The sequence below is a fragment of the Haliotis cracherodii genome, unplaced genomic scaffold (genome assembly GCF_022045235.1).
Source record: "Haliotis cracherodii isolate W230 unplaced genomic scaffold, xgHalCrac1.p SCAF_18, whole genome shotgun sequence".
NCBI lineage: Eukaryota > Metazoa > Mollusca > Gastropoda > Lepetellida > Haliotidae > Haliotis > Haliotis cracherodii.
The window spans coordinates 14658801-14676626 of record NW_027266273.1 but is presented as its reverse complement, the minus strand read 5'-3'; the positions used below and the strand labels follow the sequence as shown (position 1 = coordinate 14676626).

General features: G+C 40.4%; 1 protein-coding gene across 1 annotated transcript in view; it reads left to right on the top strand.

The window, feature by feature from the left end:
• Positions 1-8185: 8185 nt before the first annotated feature.
• The window catches only part of LOC139465804 (microtubule-actin cross-linking factor 1, isoforms 6/7-like), a 142667-nt gene continuing 133026 nt past the window's right edge, over positions 8186-17826 (top strand). Inside the window, exon 1 of the mRNA XM_071247728.1 lies at positions 8186-8260. The gene's annotated coding sequence lies outside the window, so the exon portion shown is untranslated. The remainder of the gene's footprint in view (positions 8261-17826) is intronic.

Here is a 17826-nt window from a genome sequence, read left to right as displayed (position 1 = left end):
TCGGACAACAAACTCTCTCCTACTTTTTTTCCATTGATTATTTTTTTATCAACACATTTTCACAAGGAGAATTCTGTTCACCCTTCCACCCCTTGGCCAACATCTACATACATATAGAGTTTTTGTTGCGAAACCTAAATCAGAATCAATGTAAGTTATTGATTTCTACAAGACTATATAACACGAGCGATGACTTCAACTTTCCAGTAGACAACTTTGTCTTCATGTCGGGCAATATTCCAGCAGCTTCAGCCTTTGGTGTCTACATTTCACAACTTCTGAGGTACAATCGACCATGCTCTTTCTACCAAGATTTTAAAGAGCGTCATACAACTCTTGCTAAGAAGTTGTTTGATCAAGGTTACAACATCCAGGGCCTCAGCAAAGCTTTCAAAAGGTTTTATGGTAGCGATGTGGAGGATATTTCCAAATTTGACGCATCACACAAAAATTATGGGCGATGTAAGAAGCCCTTATTTTGACCTGTACAATATGTTCCCGTGTATTTTCAGGTGAACAATTGACTTGCCTTTGCGTGTGTTTGTGACAGGTGCCACCGGTGGAGCACCGATTCTGCATGTACATCGTTCAAAAACCAACAGCCCTACCACACCACTGGGCTTAATCAGCCTGTCGAGTTTACGACATATTAATGGTGATAGTAGCTGCCTTTTGTGTTTGTGTAACAGCTAGCAAAAATTACTGAGAGCAAGAATCTCACCAATAATAGCGTTACGTCTGTTAGCCATCTCTGTTATGCTTACGGATGTTTCTCAGTTCAATATTCAGCATTGGGGGCGGGGATGAGGGGGGGGGGGGGGGGGGAGGGGTGGGGTGGGGGTGGGGTGGTGTTGCTTCGGTTTTTTTTGGGGGGGGGTTGTAAATACAACAAACACTTGCCTACTATGCGTACTATAAAAAACAAATTCTGAATTGTTTATTCGAGGAGGGGGATGATATATATTCAAAAGGGCGAATATTGAAAACTAGGAATAACACGAGGTCGGAGAAACGCGCAGTAGTAGAAGACGTAGAAGTAGTGGTGGTGGTAGTAGTAGTAGTAGTAGTAGTAGTAGTAGTAGTAGTAGTAGTAGTAGTAGTAGTAGCAACAGCAGGTAGGGTTCAGTGCGAATAAAAAGAACAGGCCTATTTGCGCATCGCACAGATCTGAGATGTATCAGCAAGAGTTGCCTCCCTTGTATTACACTACATTATTGCAAGGATACGGTTCTGCAGTCAACATCACTGGTGGGCTTATGTTGGTTTCTGGCTGTTATGTATCATTACAGCATATCTATGTTTTCAGAAACATTAATAGTCACTTTGATTGGTATATATAGAAACAGTCCGCATATTTTCTGATAGCGGGTTCCCCACCCTTACAAGAAGACGGTTTACTGGTGATATTTCGACGCGAAACCAACAGCAGGGCCCACTTGCACAAAGCGATCTTAGCGCTACAACTATTGTAAGCCTATGTTAAAGTATGGGAGTTACGATCATCTTAGCGCTAAGATCGCTTTGTGCAAGTGGGCCCAGGTCCTCAATATACAAAAATACAACATTCCAAAAATACATAATTTATACATGATAGATAGAAGCCACTTAGACGTGTCTGTGTACTTTCCTGTGTTTAAAGGGAATATTTTAAGGAGTAAACATTCATCAAAGATTGAAGCGTGCCATTGGTTTTACTTCACAAAATGTGTCGAATTAAACGTTATATGTTAACTCTAACATCAGCTTTGTCACACACCACCACACGACCACCCCTGCAACCGCCTTCCCCTGCAACCGCCTTCCCCTGCAACCGCCTTGTCCCAAGTACTGGACACTTTCCATGAAACATCAGAGCTATATTTATCGAGTGGTTCTAACGTGTTTGATTATTATTAAATGAGCTCTTTGCAAACTTAAATGCCTCCGTTATTAGCTTCGCTTATCTAATGAGTACATAGTATGTGGGCTTTGATATTATGACTTTTCGAATAGTCATATGATGTTGACTGTCCTTATAAATAGAACAGACCAATGAGAAAGGTCTAGAGAGAAAGGTCAAGAAAGGTCATTTTATTGAACTTTGCATTTGTGGAGGTAGGTGGTTTGTGTCACATCGCTAGCATCCAATATCTCGACATGGGGACAATGTGTGAAACCCAATTTGGGTACCCTTCCGTGATATTGCTGGTATATTGCCCAAAACGTCGTGAGACTAAACTCACCCACCGACTCACAAAGGCGCTGTAAATGCACGAAACTTACATACAAAATGGTTTAGCTATGCGTATTAGATGATACTTGCTGTGCGAAATACTGTTTTCTGTGTGTATCGTTTATGTCCTATGAACTAAAATTTCTTTATCTTTGTCCTTGTCTTTCATTGTGCCTATATACGAATATCTGCGACCATTGATTTGATCGTTTACAATCTCGGTTCCTATAATTTACAAAAAAAACATTCTTATTCATCGTATCCTGTGTTAAGTTTCCGAATGAAACACGTGTTTTTGTTCACACAATGACATACACGTATTGACATACTGAAACTGAAATCAATTATCTAATATATAATATGTTTTGTAACTTACAATTATTGACATGTGACACGACATATGAACAATGAACGTAACGGGTGTTCTGTAATACCATGACAGATTAACTATTGCAATATTAAAAGGAAAGAATTGGGTGTTTTGTAATACCATGACAGGTTAACTATTGCAATATTAAAAGGAAAGAATTGGGTGTTCTGTAATACCATGACAGATTAACTATTGCAATATCAAAAGGAAAGAATCGGGTGTTCTGTAATACCATGACAGATTAACTATTGCAATATCAAAAGGAAAGAATCGGGTGTTCTGTAATACCATGACAGATTAACTATTGCAATATTAAAAGGAAAGATTTGGGTGTTCTGTAATACCATGACAGATTAACTATTGCAATATTAAAAGGAAAGAATTGGGTGTTCTGTAATACCATGACAGATTAACTATTGCACTAGGAAAGAATCTAGTGTTCTGTAATACTATGACAGATTAACTATTGCAATATTAAAAGGAAAGAATTGGGTGTTCTGTAATACCATGAGAGATTAACTATTGCAATATTAAAAGGAAAGAATTGGGTGTTCTGTAATACTATGACAGATTAACTATTGCACTGGGAAAGAATCGGGTGTTCTGATATACTATGACAGATTAACTATTGCAATATTAAAAGGAAAGAATTGGGCGTTCTGTAATACCATGACAGATTAACTATTGCAATATTAAAAGAAAAGAATCGGGCGTTCTGTAATACCATGAGAGATTAACTATTGCAATATTAAAAGGAAAGAATTGGGTGTTCTGTAATACCATGACAGATTAACTATTGCAATATCAAAAGGAAAGAATCGGGTGTTCTGTAATACCATGACAGATTAACTGTTGCAATAGGAAAGAATTGGGTGTTCTGTAATACCATGACAGATTAACTATTGCAATATTAAAAGGAAAGGATTGGATGTTCTGTAATACCATGACAGATTAACTATTGCAATATTAAAAGGAAAGATTTGGGTGTTCTGTAATACCATGACAGATTAACTATTGCAATATTAAAAGGAAAGAATTGGGTGTTCTGTAATACCATGACAGATTAACTATTGCACTAGGAAAGAATCTAGTGTTCTGTAATACTATGACAGATTAACTATTGCAATATTAAAAGGAAAGAATTGGGTGTTCTGTAATACCATGAGAGATTAACTATTGCAATATTAAAAGGAAAGAATTGGGTGTTCTGTAATACTATGACAGATTAACTATTGCACTGGGAAAGAATCGGGTGTTCTGATATACTATGACAGATTAACTATTGCAATATTAAAAGGAAAGAATTGGGCGTTCTGTAATACCATGACAGATTAACTATTGCAATATTAAAAGAAAAGAATCGGGCGTTCTGTAATACCATGAGAGATTAACTATTGCAATATTAAAAGGAAAGAATTGGGTGTTCTGTAATACCATGACAGATTAACTATTGCAATATCAAAAGGAAAGAATCGGGTGTTCTGTAATACCATGACAGATTAACTGTTGCAATAGGAAAGAATTGGGTGTTCTGTAATACCATGACAGATTAACTATTGCAATATTAAAAGGAAAGGATTGGATGTTCTGTAATACCATGACAGATTAACTATTGCAATATTAAAAGGAAAGATTTGGGTGTTCTGTAATACCATGACAGATTAACTATTGCACTAGAAAAGAATCGGGTGTTCAGTAATACCATGACAGATTAACTATTGCAATATTAAAAGGAAAGAATTGGGTGTTCTGTAATACCATGACAGATTAACTATTGCAATATTAAAAGGAAAGAATTGTGTGTTCTGTAATACCATGACAGATTAACTATTGCAATAGGACACAATTGGGTGTTCTGTAATACCATGACAGATTAACTATTGCAATATTAAAAGGAAAGAATTGGGTGTTCTGTAATACCATGACAGATTAACTTTTGCAATAGGAAAGAATCGGGTGTTCTGTAATACCATGACAGATTAACTATTGCAATATTAAAAGGAAAGAATTGGGTGTTCAGTAATACCATGACAGATTAACTATTGCAATATTAAAAGGAAAGAATCGAGTGTTCTGTAATACCATTACAGATTAACTTTTGCAATAGGAAAGAATCGGGTGTTCTGTAATACCATGACAGATTAACTATTGCAATATTAAAAGGAAAGAATTGGGTGTTCTGTAATACCATGACAGATTAACTATTGCAATATTAAAAGGAAAGAATCGGGCGTTCTGTAATACCATGACAGATTAACTATTGCAATATTAAAAGGAAAGAATCGGGTGTTCTGTAATACCATGACAGATTAACTATTGCAATATTAAAAGGAAAGAATCGGGTGTTCTGTAATACCATGACAGATTAACTATTGCAATAGGAAAGAATCGGGTGTTCTGTAATACCATGACAGATTAACTATTGCAATATTAAAAGGAAAGGATTGGATGTTCTGTAATACCATGACAGATTAGCTATTGCAATATTAAAAGGAAAGAATTGTGTGTTCTGTAATACCATGACAGATTAACTATTGCAATAGGACACAATTGGGTGTTCTGTAATACCATGACAGATTAACTATTGCAATATTAAAAGGAAAGAATTGGGTGTTCTGTAATACCATGACAGATTTACTTTTGCAATAGGAAAGAATCGGGTGTTCTGTAATACCATGACAGATTAACTATTGCAATATTAAAAGGAAAGAATCGGGTGTTCTGTAATACCATGACAGATTAACTATTGCAATATTCAAAGGAAAGAATCGGGTGTTCTGTAATACCATGACAGATTAACTGTTGCAATAGGAAAGAATTGGGTGTTCTGTAATACCATGACAGATTAACTATTGCAATATTAAAAGGAAAGAATTGGGTGTTCTGTAATACCATGACAGATTAACTATTGCAATATTAAAAGGAAAGAATCGGGCGTTCTGTAATACCATGACAGATTAACTATTGCAATATTAAAAGGAAAGATTTGGGTGTTCTGTAATACCATGACAGATTAACTATTGCACTAGAAAAGAATCGGGTGTTCAGTAATACCATGACAGATTAACTATTGCAATATTAAAAGGAAAGAATTGGGTGTTCTGTAATACCATGACAGATTAACTATTGCAATATTAAAAGGAAAGAATTGTGTGTTCTGTAATACCATGACAGATTAACTATTGCAATAGGACACAATTGGGTGTTCTGTAATACCATGACAGATTAACTATTGCAATATTAAAAGGAAAGAATTGGGTGTTCTGTAATACCATGACAGATTAACTTTTGCAATAGGAAAGAATCGGGTGTTCTGTAATACCATGACAGATTAACTATTGCAATATTAAAAGGAAAGAATTGGGTGTTCAGTAATACCATGACAGATTAACTATTGCAATATTAAAAGGAAAGAATCGAGTGTTCTGTAATACCATTACAGATTAACTTTTGCAATAGGAAAGAATCGGGTGTTCTGTAATACCATGACAGATTAACTATTGCAATATTAAAAGGAAAGAATTGGGTGTTCTGTAATACCATGACAGATTAACTATTGCAATATTAAAAGGAAAGAATCGGGCGTTCTGTAATACCATGACAGATTAACTATTGCAATATTAAAAGGAAAGAATCGGGTGTTCTGTAATACCATGACAGATTAACTATTGCAATATTAAAAGGAAAGAATCGGGTGTTCTGTAATACCATGACAGATTAACTATTGCAATAGGAAAGAATCGGGTGTTCTGTAATACCATGACAGATTAACTATTGCAATATTAAAAGGAAAGGATTGGATGTTCTGTAATACCATGACAGATTAACTATTGCAATATTAAAAGGAAAGATTTGGGTGTTCTGTAATACCATGACAGATTAACTGTTGCAATAGGAAAGAACTGGGTGTTCAGTAATACCATGACAGATTAACTATTGCAATATTAAAAGGAAAGGATTGGATGTTCTGTAATACCATGACAGATTAACTATTGCAATATTAAAAGGAAAGATTTGGGTGTTCTGTAATACCATGACAGATTAACTATTGCAATAGGAAAGAATTGGGTGTTCTGTAATACCATGACAGATTAACTATTGCAATATTAAAAGGAAAGAATTGGGTGTTCTGTAATACCATGACAGATTAACTATTGCAATATTAAAAGGAAAGAATCGAGTGTTCTGTAATACCATTACAGATTAACTTTTGCAATAGGAAAGAATCGGGTATATATATTACACAAAATAAGTTACTATGCTAGTTATAGGCCAGCATCTGGAGAAGCATGCAGTTTTCTTCAGGTAACGGTGTTATCGTTGGCATTTATCCAAATGAAATAAATGTCAAATATATAGATAGATGTGACATGTGAGAGTTGTGCGCCAACCCTTGATCATAATGTCGTGCAGCAATTAATTATAAAATAAACAAAACATGTTACGTGCATCTACATCCCTTGGATGTGTGTACCTTGAATAATAATGCTGTTAATTTGAAAAAGTTTCGAAAGTTATCAATTCTGAAAAATCCAGATTATATCTCTACCGTGGACTATCTTGAGCTGTGGATTCTTCCTGGATAAACTATCACACAAGTAAACATAGTTTGCTACTAGAGTTGTGCTCTAATGATATTTGCTCGGCAGATTCGTCCCCCGTGTCGCCAATAGTTAACAGGTTAGACCGTCTTGTTTAAGATTCTACTATCGTCACCCCTCGTCTGGAATTTACTTACCACTGTTTAAACAGGATTCTTGACGCTGCGATTCCAAATTGGGAAACATACATCTTGTTTATAATGTCAGCTGCTGAAACTAGGCCTCCGTCCGGATAAGTGAGTGAGTGGGTGGGTGGGTTTGTTTGTTTTGTTTGTTTGTTGGCGACTAACGGGATAGGGGCTCGGGCTCGCTGGCTTGGTTGATGCATGTCATGATATCAATCACTGGATTTTCTGGTTCAGACTCAATTATTTACCGACCGCCGCCATATAGCTGAAATATTGCTAAGTGCGATGTTAAACAAACAAACAAAAGTTTTGTGGTAGCATTGGGGAGTACAGATTGCCGTCGTTAAGGCGCCGCGTCGACGTGTGGAGTTGCGTCCCTTAGGCGTGCCAGGAACGTATGCTGGTGTGTTGCTAAGACAGTCAGCACCATATCCGCGGTCGGGATTTCACCAAAGTGGTAAACGTCTAAGACATGCATCACTTTGGGCTTTCCTCCAACATTTAACTGAGGTGGTGAGGTGAGGTGAAATGGGGTTAACGTCGCATCCAAGATTATTGCACTTATATAGCGACACATTAAACTGACACCCGGGTTCGAATCTGTACACATTTTGAGAAAACAGTCTGACTCATTATTTCACCCTAATTGCAGTGAAGAAAACTGTCACTCTTATTGTAGCTCACGCTCTCCAACCTCTTCATTTTATTCTACACACATCTTTACCCTGACCTTCAAACTCCTCACATCACCATGTTTACCTTCCGGGTGTAGCTGCCTACCAGTATGTTCTGAACGTTATCACTTCACCACGACGTATTGACACAAGCTCTCAACACTGCTCCCTGGCTGTGTCTTACCTCGCAAGCTTAATTACAGGTGTAACAATCTTTATCTGGCTTGCTCCTCAAGTCGCCACATCACCTGTGCAATCCTCTTGTACACATACAGGTAAGAACGTTCATTGCTAATTTGTGTTCGAGGGTTTTTATAAATCTAGCAAATTCATGTGTAACAAAATATGATCCATTTATCGTATTTGTATTTTTGTCCAGCCGAAACGTTACCTGTCAAAAGCACTCAAAACACGACTAAAGACAGTGTACTTGATATTGACAGTGTACCTGCTGCGATTCAGATAAACTGAAATAACAGACTTAATATATGATAAAATAATAATATAAATAAACATCACACTCGTAAAAAAACTGCTGCCCGTCAAAAATCGAATTCATATTTCGTTTTAAGTGCATCACGTTGTGTTCATTGTATATTTTACCTATGATTTAGTCCGCTGTCAAAACAAAACAGAATTCGACACTGGTCCATATATGGGTATGTCCTTCCCATTGGTTATTCAAATCACGTGACAGTAAGCCCTACCCGGTAAAAGTCGGGGCTGGTGATGGACTCGCATCGTTAATGAGCATCGCATGTGCATATCTCTAGGATGTCTATCTGAGTTTGAAATAACAACCACGTTCTCGCGGTCACTACGTTGCCCGTGCTAAACAATAGCTGTACAATCGCTCATGTGACGTAAAGCAATATATATTAATTCAGTGATATAGCGTTACAACAAGCATCGCCGCTGACTGCCCTGAATATATAAAGCTTCAATTTGACGTGTGTTTGGAATAAATACTTGGACGAATCATTTTATAAATCACAAAATTATTCAGGTGTACGTTTCGCCCAAACTATCCTTGAAAAAACGCAAGGTGTCACTCTCGTGTCATGTGTTTTCAAAGTGACGAAATATGTATAGGAGGTGAAGAGAACTTCAAAGGGAAATATTCTAGACTTAAACGTACGGGCGGAAAACTTTGACGCATGTTGCGAGCAACAGCTGAAAAAGGCTACCCTTATCTGAAAGAGAATTTCTAGTCCCCACTAATCTCCATTACAAATACTTTAACATGCTGTGAAGCGCCACTGATATGAATCTGGCGGGTTCGACCCCGAAACTATGGAGCTGGCGTTGCGTGGTGGATCATTCAGGTTGTTATGCGTATCGCTTCGTAGGTCGGCTGTGAAATGCATTTAATATAGAGCACATAAGTGCTCGGTGATGTTCTACCAGACTGAGGAACGTTGATACACCAGATTCCTGTTGCTGGACCACAGCTCTTTAACTAGTGGCAGTGATGTTAGGGGTTGGGGAAATCCATCTTAAAAAGCGTTGAAACTGTCTACATAAGTTGTCTTTGAGGAATGTAGGTCAAAAACATCTTTATAATCTGCATACATCTCACCTGCATGCATACATGTAGTGCGAAGTCTCCTGCGTATAGAGGTGAGGTGAAATTGGGTTTAACGTCGCGTGCAAGATTATTGCACTTACATCATAGCGACGTGCATGTACGTGTGTGTGTGTGTTGCTGCTTGTGCTAGCCCGGACTGATGCCCATTTATAGTGCTAGCTCACTGAGATACCATGCCGCAGTTTAACATGAATATCCCACTCAGACACAGTATACTGACTCCGAGCCGACCAGTCCTTGTTTTAGCCCCTTGCCGAGCACCAGACAGGATAACAATAAGTACCATCTTTTAACGTCTTTTGGTATGACGCAGCCGGGGATCGAACCTCGGACCTTCCACTTTCCGGGCGGACGCTCTACCACAAGACCACGGAGGCGGTCCCTGCGTATAGATGTGTTATATGGCATTAGATAGATGTGACATTTATCTTGTTCCGCATCCTTTCTATCCGTTCATATACTACACAGTTTGATTTCTTTTAGTGGTACATGTGCCCCAGTGGTTTCGCTGTGTAGAGTTGCGTCCCTTTGACGTGTCAGCAACCTATGATCCTTTAGTTCGAATCCCAGATTCGCCTTGATTATGTATGTGGTTTGTCAGCACCATACACCTGCGGTTGGTTTCACCGTATCTATTAAAGGGGAAGTGTACACGCAAAAATCACTTTCTTTCTTTTTCTAAACAAAACGCAATTTTAGAATTAGTTAGTATCTGTGTTTGAAAATATACACTCATTTTTTTTCACAGTGAAAGTAGGAAGCTCACAATAGTGTGAAAGTGATATGCCGTTATGAGGCCTTCGTTTTACGAGCGAAATAGGCCTGAGTTATCCCCCTTAGATTATGACGTAATTGGTGCCAATTCAACTGGGTCCCTGTCTATTCTCAACGCAAAAGATATCAAGGACCAGTTTGCGGTAAAACAACATGGTCTACGACACACTCCGGCGCAGTGGTGACTCAGCATAACACAATTCTGGCTGGCATCTGAGATGCTAGAATCACAAAACTATACCTACACCACGTGAAGCGGCTCTAACAAAGCATGATGACGTCATAATGTTTATCAATTGGCACCAATGACGTCATATTGCAAGGGACATAAGCCATGGTGTTTTTGTTATGGAAATAGAACACTTGGTAAATGTGAAAAATATAAATCGTTTTAGTGCAAAAAATATGTTAATTAAATATGATGTTTTTATATTTTTGTCTATGACACTTCTATGTTAACACTTTTAATGTGGAAAAAGTACAAGAAAAAAAGGTTCATTTCCGTGTGAACTTGCCCTTTAAAGTTTAAAACATGCATCTCTTAGGGCATTCATCCCACGCCGACAGAGCGTGATGTAATTACTGTTCCCCACCAAACTCACTCGTCCTTGTACGGGCATGGGCGATCTAATGTGGCACGATCTGCTGTGGTGTGTCCTCTGGTCGTGCCTGGATCCAATGTGATGTGTCCTCTGTCTGTTCTTGGATCCAATGTTGTATGTCCTTTATCTGTTCTTTGATCCGCCGTGGTGTGTCCTCTGGTCGTGCCTGGAGCCGCCGTGGTGTGTCCTCTGGTCGTGCCTGGAGCCGCCGTGGTGTGTCCTCTGGTCGTACCCGGAGCCGCTATGGTGTGTCCTCTTGCCATGCCTGGAGCCACTGTGGTGTGTCCACTGGTCGTGCCTGGAGCCTCTGTAGTGTGTCCACTGGTCGTGCCTGGAGCCTCTGTGGTGTGTCCTCTGGTCGAGCCGCCGTGTTGTGTCCCTTAGTCGTTCTCCAATTCCGCTGCAGTGAATCCTGGAATACTCTTTCGTCAGCACCCGTCAACGTGACGCAGTTCTGAAACCTGCTTCAGCATTGAGTTTTTTTCCAACATTAAGCAGACACACCGTGATATAACTGAAATATTGCTTAAAGCGGCGTTAAACCCAAGTCACTCACCCACCTCTTCGCCTTTATCTTAAGCACATCCAGAGATACATGTACGTATGACCTATCTTCATGAACAATGTCAACACTAAATAACACAAAGCGTTTCCTTGTTGAGGCCTGAATATGCCAACAGCACAAACGTCCTATCTGCAAGTTTATGTCTGTACGTATTGAAACTCCATACTCCGTACTGAAACGGGCCATATATAAAGTTGAAGGACAGTAAAAACACAGCCATCAACCATCTCTATGTTTGTCAGAGGACGTATCAAACAAGCTCTGGACCCCCCTTGATGCATGCTTTGTATATGGTATAAAATATGACATGTGATAGTATACCTGTGTGGCCATCAAGAATGCCCCGATTGTGCGATACGACGCGAGATGGAGCGTGGCTTCCGTAGCTCTATTGTCAACAGCATGTCTTGCGTAAACATGGCGGCCATTGTCATTCACGGATTTCCAAAATTCCGTGGTAATGAATGTCACTGTGTGTTCGACACGAATGGGGGTTATGGCTCTCGGTGTTGAAAAAGCATGTCGGGCCATATCTGCGGTGATTTAAAATATTTAAGGCGTTTATTTGATAAGATGTCTTTCAGTTGATGAGGTTGGTTTCTTTGCTGGCATCAGTGCTGTGTGTGTACATCTTCAAGTTGGTTGTTGGCGTAACCTAGTGGGTAAAGTGTTCGCCCTTCACGCCGACTACCCAGGTTCGATTCCCGACATGGATACTGAGTATGGAACCCAATAATGGTTTTCCCAGCTTCGATATTGCTACAATATTGCTAAAAGCGGCGCACAACCTTTCATTGTCTTATAAACTGTGATGTCAAATCACCCCAAAACACAGCTATGTAGAAAGTGAAGCTGCTCGTCCAGCCATATGTCAAGGTTCTATTTACAACATAATGCAGCAAGCGCTTTATTGTATGCCATGTCATGATAACATACAGTTAGGGAACGTAACATTCACTCACTTAGTATACAAATGTCCTATTGAAGAACCAGATTCATTTAGAATTTGGATAACCTGAAAGTTTACAGCTTGTAAGAATATTGGTACTTCACATATTTTGCAACAAGACATGATTTCCCACGTGGTGCTACATAAAACATACAGACTTGGGTTTCCAAGGGTAGACGTGGTGCTACATGGAACATATAAACTTGGGTTTCCCAGGGTAGACGTGGTGCTACATGGAACATATAGACTTGGGTTTCCTAGGGTAGACGTGGGGCTACATGGAACATACAGACTTGGGTTTCCCAGGGGTAGACGTGGTGCTACATAAAACATACAGACTTGGGTTTCCCCGGATAAACGTGGTGCTACATTGAACATACAGACTTTGGTTTCGTGGGGGTACACGTGGTGCTACATGGAACATATAGACTTGGGCTTCCCAGGGATAGACGTGGTGCTACATTGAACATACAGACTTGGGCTTCCCAGGGATAGACGTGGTGCTACATGGAACATATAGACTTGGGTTTCCAGGGGTAGACGTGGTGCTACATGAAACATACAGACTTGGGTTTCCCAGGATAAACGTGGTGCTACATTGAACATACAGATTTGGGTTTCCCAGGATAGACGTGGTGCTACATAAAACATACAGATTTGGGTTCCCCAGGGTAGACGTGGTGCTACATGGAACATATGGACTTGGGTTTCTCAGGGTAGACGTGGTGCTACATGGAACATATAGACTTGTGTTTCCCAGGGTAGACGTGGTGCTACATGGAACATATAGACTTGGGTTTCCAAGGGTAGACGTGGTGCTACATGGAACATATAGACTTGGGCTTCCCAGGATAGACGTGGTGCTACATAAAACATACAGATTTGGGTTCCCCAGGGTAGACGTGGTGCTACATGGAACATACAGACTTGGGTTTCCCAGGGGTAGACGTGGTGCTACATGGAACATATAGACTTGGGTTTCCAGGGGGGTAGACGTGGTGCTACATGGAACATATAGACTTGGGTTTCCCAGGGATAGACGTGGTGCTACATGGAACATATAGACTTGGGTTTCCCAGGGTCGACGTGGTGCTACATGGAACATACAGACTTGGGTTTCCCAGGGTAGACGTGGTGCTACATGGAACATATAGACTTGGGTTTTTCAGGGTAGACGTGGTGCTACATGGAACATATAGACTTGGGTTTCCCAGGGTAGACGTGGTGCTACATGGAACATATAGACTTGGGTTTCCAAGGGTAGACGTGGTGCTACATGGAACATATAGACTTGGGCTTCCCAGGATAGACGTGGTGCTACATGGAACATACAGATTTGGGTTCCCCAGGGTAGACGTGGTGCTACATGGAACATACAGACTTGGGTTTCCAGGGGTAGGCGTGGTGCTACATGGAACATATAGACTTGGGTTTCCCAGGGATAGACGTGGTGCTACATGGAACATATAGACTTGGGGGTTCCCAGGGTAGACGTGGTGCTACATGGAACATACAGACTTGGGTTTCCCAGGGTAGACGTGGTGCTACATGGAACATATAGACTTGGGTTTTTCAGGGTAGACGTGGTGCTACATGGAACATATAGACTTGTGTTTCCCAGGGTAGACGTGGTGCTACATGGAACATATAGACTTGGGTTTCTCAGGGTCGACGTGGTGCTACATGGAACATACAGACTTGGGTTTCCCAGGGTAGACGTGGTGCTACATGGAACATACAGACTTGGGTTTCCCAGGGGTAGACGTGGTGCTACATGGAACATATAGACTTGGGTTTCCCAGGGTCGACGTGGTGCTACATGGAACATACAGATTTGGGTTCCCCAGGGTAGACGTGGTGCTACATGGAACATACAGACTTGGGTTTCCAGGGGTAGGCGTGGTGCTACATGGAACATATAGACTTGGGTTTCCCAGGGATAGACGTGGTGCTACATGGAACATATAGACTTGGGGTTCCCAGGGTAGACGTGGTGCTACATGGAACATACAGACTTGGGTTTCCCAGGGTAGACGTGGTGCTACATGGAACATATAGACTTGGGTTTTTCAGGGTAGACGTGGTGCTACATGGAACATATAGACTTGTGTTTCCCAGGGTAGACGTGGTGCTACATGGAACATATAGACTTGGGTTTCTCAGGGTCGACGTGGTGCTACATGGAACATACAGACTTGGGTTTCCCAGGGTAGACGTGGTGCTACATGGAACATACAGACTTGGGTTTCCCAGGGGTAGACGTGGTGCTACATGGAACATATAGACTTGGGTTTCCCAGGGTCGACGTGGTGCTACATGGAACATATAGACTTGGGTTTCCCAGGGTCGACGTGGTGCTACATGGAACATATAGACTTGGGCTTCCCAGTGTAGACGTGGTGCTACAAGGAACATGTAGACTTGCGGGTAAGCGTAAAGCCTGCACAGTGGAAACAAAACTCGCCATCAATCGCCACATGGTCAGATCCCTGTCAGGTTGTGGGGAGAGGTCCTCTACACTTTAATTCCAGCACCAAACAACATAACAACTACCAACAGTGTCTTCCATTCAGATGCCCCTCACAAACTTGGACATGACCCACATCCGGGCTCCTGATCTTCAGCCGTGTGTGTGCTCCCGGTTACTGGATTAGCTGGAGAATCCGGATTATAGCACATATACGCCAAATGTTACAGCGAACTCACCATCAAGTACTGCAGTCACATTCACCGCCTGCAGTAGGTGTTAAGTCTCACCACATCAAGAGAATGAGCTTCTATTTTCATTCTCAATGACGGCGCTAAGTGTCAGCATCACAGCTGGCAAAATGACCTTCGGCTCGTGTCACACCTTGAAACCATGACGGTATTTGTTTACCTTATTGGTGTTTCCCACAATTCCACTCGAGTTTAAGCTGGGATGAATGTCCCTGTACATATCTCTTCCCATGAACTTGACCGCTAATGAATGATGTGACCTGTAGCGTAATTCATGCTATTCACATATTCCTTGAGCACGAGGTGTCGCCGGTAGACGGGCCATGTATATATGTGTTGTCATCAATGAGAATATCATGCCATTCACATATTCTGTAGGGACGTGGTGTCATTAATGAGAATACCATGCTAGTCACAATATTCCTTGAATACACATGTCACCAGTGCACGGACCATGTACTGTATATACAATGTACTTGTCATCAAAGAGAATAACATGCTATTCACATATTCTGTAAGGACGTGGAGCCATTTATGAGAATGACAGTCTATTCACATATTCTGTAAGGACGTGGTGTCATCAAGGAGAATAACATGCTATTCACATATTCTGTAAGGACGTGGTGTCATTAATGAGAATAACATGCCATTCACATATTCTGTAAGGACGTGGAGCCATTTATGAGAATAACACGCTATTCACATATTCTGTAAGGACGTGGTGTCATTAATGAGAATAACACGCTATTCACATATTCTGTAAGGACGTGGAGCCATTAATGAGAATAACATGCTATTCACATATTCTGTAAGGACGTGGTGTCATTAATGAGAATAACATGCTATTCACATATTCTGAAAGGACGTGGTGCCATTAATGAGAATAACACGCTATTCACATATTCTGTAAGGACGTGGTGTCATTAATGAGAATAACACGCCATTCACATATTCTGTAAGGACGTGGTGTCATTAATGAGAATAACACGCCATTCACATATTCTGTAAGGACGTGGTGCCATTAATGAGAATAACATGTCATTCACATATTCTGTAAGGACGTGGTGTCATTAATGAGAATAACATGCTATTCACATATTCTGTAAGGACGTGGTGCCATTAATGAGAATATCACGCTATTCACATATTCTTTAAGGACGTGGTGTCATTAATGAGAATAACATGCTATTCACATATTCTGTAAGGACGTGGTGCCATTAATGAGAATAACATGTCATTCACATATTCTGTAAAGATGTGGTGTCATTAATGAGAATAACATGTTATTCACATATTCTGTAAGGACGTGGTGCCATTAATGAGAATAACATGCTATTCACATATTCCAGCAACATCAAGTGTCATCTGTGGGGCGGCATTGTAGGGGGCGGTCGGGTAGCATAGTGGTTAAAACGTTCGCTCGTCACGCCAAAGGCCCGGGTTCGGATCCCCACATGAGTACAATGTGTGAAGCCCATTTCTGGTATCCCCCGACATGATATTGCTGGAATATTGCTAAAAGCAGCGTAAAACCATATTCACTCGCAACATTTTAGCTGAAGCGTTCGCTCATCACGCTGAAGACCCAGGTTTTATCCCCACATGGATCCAACACATGACGAGCATCCCCGGTGACCCCCTACTGTGGTAGTGCTTGCAAGTCAGTAAAGACCTGTTCCCTTCACCCTCACACTGCAGAGGGAATGCCCTGTCTTACAACCAATGCTAGTCATAGGGATATGCACACAGTTCAGGAGAGGAACATGTCTTCTCCGACATATTACATTGTCACTTGTCAGAAGGAGTAATATAATTTTTTCACAAAGAGCTGATGTCAAACCGCAGATACATGTTATAAACGCCTCTGTGAAAAGTATTTCAGTTATATCAACGTCCTCTTAATTGGGAAGAGGTAAATAAAACTTTAAAATACACTGAGGCATTGACGTTTGACCGCTATTTTGCCTTTGCCCATAGAATATGTTTCGGTAGATGATGGAAGCTGCTTGTTATCTGGAGTTCTGTATTTACCATTTCTAGATTTACCATTTCTGTTTGGAACTTGCACCTGTTATACCCTTGGTTGTCATATAACTTGAACACTGACAATGAAGCGTAAAATAATAACTCACTCACTCTGTCCAAGTGTATGATCACATTGACACAATAACAATCTTCAAAAAAATAATACACTCCTCAAAAGAAGTTAAAGAACACCCGATTCTTTCATATCGCTACATGAACCACCAATTTAGAGTGTTTTCGCGAACACCTGGCGTCATCACTAGTTTTTCCCCTTACACCAAATGCAATCTGCTTCGGCGGATACTCAAGACTGGCTATTCTCTTCCACTGCCGTTTAATATTTACAGATACTTTTTACAGATTCAGAACTTAGTTTTTTAGAGACATTGTCAACAAAGGATTGCATCTTAAAGTTTTATATTTCATAAGTTGTGTGATAATACCGCAAAGGTGAATGGGACTTCCTCTAGCATTGTGCTGTTTCGACCTTTCTTATTAAATAAAGGGTTTTCTTCTAAAACATAAAGACGGCTCAAGGTTGTAGAGGCGGTTTGAACTTCTTGGAGGCTTAACAAGTTAACTCAGGTAATCCTTTCAAGGAAACGTCCTAACAGTTACGT